The sequence below is a fragment of the Arachis hypogaea genome, chromosome 20 (assembly GCF_003086295.3).
Source record: "Arachis hypogaea cultivar Tifrunner chromosome 20, arahy.Tifrunner.gnm2.J5K5, whole genome shotgun sequence".
In the NCBI taxonomy this organism is placed as follows: Eukaryota; Viridiplantae; Streptophyta; class Magnoliopsida; order Fabales; family Fabaceae; genus Arachis; species Arachis hypogaea.
This window is the reverse complement of record NC_092055.1, coordinates 79588296-79590779: the sequence shown is the minus strand read 5'-3', so window position 1 is coordinate 79590779 and position 2484 is coordinate 79588296. Positions and strand designations below refer to the sequence as shown.

At 42.1% G+C, this 2484-nt stretch overlaps 1 non-coding gene across 1 annotated transcript; it reads right to left on the bottom strand.

The window, feature by feature from the left end:
* Positions 1–265: 265 nt before the first annotated feature.
* LOC112787105 (small nucleolar RNA R71) lies at positions 266–373 on the bottom strand. Its single transcript, XR_003194537.1, has one exon. It is a non-coding gene; the product is annotated as a small nucleolar RNA R71 (small nucleolar RNA).
* Between the last annotated feature and the right edge of the window lie 2111 nt (positions 374–2484).

The following is a 2484-nucleotide window of genomic DNA, read 5'->3' as shown; positions in this document are numbered from 1 at the left end:
AGTTGCTCTAATGCAATAGAACTGCAAATTCCATGGACTTCCATCAGAAGATCCCTATCAGTTTTTAACTGAATTCCTACAGATCTGTGAGACTGTTAAGACTAATGGAGTAGATCCTGAAGTCTACAGGCTCATGCTTTTCCCTTTTTCTGTAAGAGACAGAGCTAGAACATGGTTGGACTCACAAACTAAAGATAGCCTGAACTCTTGGGATAAGCTGGTCATGGCCTTCTTGGCTAAGTTCTTTCCTCCTCAAAAGCTGAGCAAACTTAGAGTAGATGTTCAGACCTTCAAGCAAAAAGATGGTGAATCCCTCTATGAAGCTTGGGAAAGATACAAGCAGATGACCAAAAGGTGTCCTCCTGACATGCTTTCAGAATGGACCATTCTGGATATATTCTATTATGGTCTATCTGAGTTCTCCAAGATGTCACTAGACCATTCTGCAGGTGGATCCATTCACCTAAAGAAAACACCTGCAGAAGCTCAAGAACTCATTGACATGGTTGCTAATAACCAATTCATGTACACTTCTGAGAGGAATCTTGTAAGTAATGGGACGCCTCAGAAGAAGGGAGTTCTTGAAATTGATACTCTGAATGCCATATTGGCTCAGAACAAAATAACTCAGCAAGTCAATATGATTTCTCAGAGTCTGAATGGAATGCAAGAATCATCCAACAGTACTAAAGAGGCATCTTCTGAAGAAGAAGCTTATGATCCTGAGAACCCTGCAATAGCAGAGGTGAATTACATGGGTGAAACCTATGGAAACACCTATAATCCCTCATGGAGAAATCACCCAAATCTCTCATGGAAGGATCAACAAAAGCCTCAACAAGCTTTTAATAATGGTGGAAGAAACAGGTTTAACAATAGTAAACCTTTTCCATCATCTTCTTAGCAACAGACAGAGAACTCTGAACAAAATACCTCTAATTTAGCAAACTTAGTCTCTGATCTGTCCAAGGCCACTCTAAGTTTCATGAGTGAAACAAGGTCCTCCATAAGAAATTTGGAGGCACAAGTGGGCCAGCTGAGTAAGAAAATCACTAAAACACCTCCTAGTACTCTCCCAAGCAACACTGAAGAGAACCCCAAAAAGAGAGTGCAAGGCCATTGCCGAATGCATAGAGGACAGAGAGGACGTAAACCCCACTGAGGATAACCTCATGGGACGTCTCTCAAGCAAGAAGGAGTTCCTCTCTGAGAAACCAAAGGAATCTGAGGCTCATCTAGAGACCATAGTGATTCATTTGAACCTCCTTATACCCTTCATGAGCTCTGATGAGTATTCTTCTTCTGAAGAGAATGAGGATGTTACTGAAGAGCAAGTTGCCAGGTACCTTGGTGCAATCATGAAGCTGAATGCCAAATTATTTGGTAATGAGACTTGGGAAGATGAACTTCCCTTGCTCATCAATGAACTGAGTGATCTGGATCAACTGACATTGCCTCAGAAGAAACAGGACCCTGGAAAGTTCCTAATACCTTGTACCATAGGCACCATGACCTTTGAGAAGGCTCTGTGTGACCTTGGGTCAGGGATAAACCTCATGCCACTCTCTGTAATGGAGAAACTGGGAATCCTTGAGGTATAGGCTACCAATTTCTCATTAGAGATGGCAGACAAATCCATGAAACAGGCTTATGGACAAGTAGAGGACGTGCTAGTAAAGGTTAAAGGCCTTTACATCCCTGCTGATTTTATAATCCTAGACAAGGGGAAGGATGAGGATGAATGCATCATCCTTGGAAGACCTTTCCTAGCCACAGCAGGAGCTGTGATAGATGTTAACAAAGGAGAATTTGTCCTTCAATTGAATGGAGACTGCCTTGTGTTTAAGGCCCAAGGCTATCCTTCTGTGACAATGGAGAGGAAGCATGAAAAGCTTCTCTCAATACAGAGTCAAACAAAGCCCCCACAATCAAACTCTAAGTTTGGTGTTGGGAGGCCCCAGCCAAACTCTAAGTTTGGTGTTGAATCCCCACATCCAAACTCTAAGTTTGGTGTTGGGAATCTATAAAATTGACTTGATCACCTGTGTGGCTCCGTGAGAGCCCACTGTCAAGCTTTTGACATTAAAGAAGCGCTTGTTGGGAGGTAACCCAATTTTTATTTATTTAACTCTATTTTTATTCTTATCGTTCTTTCATGTTTTATTAGGTTCATGATCATGTGAAGTCACAAAATAAATCCAAAAATTAAAAATAGAATCAAAAACAGCAAAAGAAAAATCACAACCTGGAGGAAGGACTTACTGGCGTTTAAACGCTAGTAAAGAGCATCTGGCGTTGAACGCCAGAAACAAGCAACATCCTGGCATTCAAATGCCAGGAATACACCCTGAGAAGAGCTGGCGCTGAACACCAGAAACAAGCATGGAGCTGGCGTTCAACACCAGAAATATGCTACATATGGGCGTTGAACGCCCAGAACAAGCATCACTTCGGCGTTTAAACGCCAGAAATGCATGCAAAGGT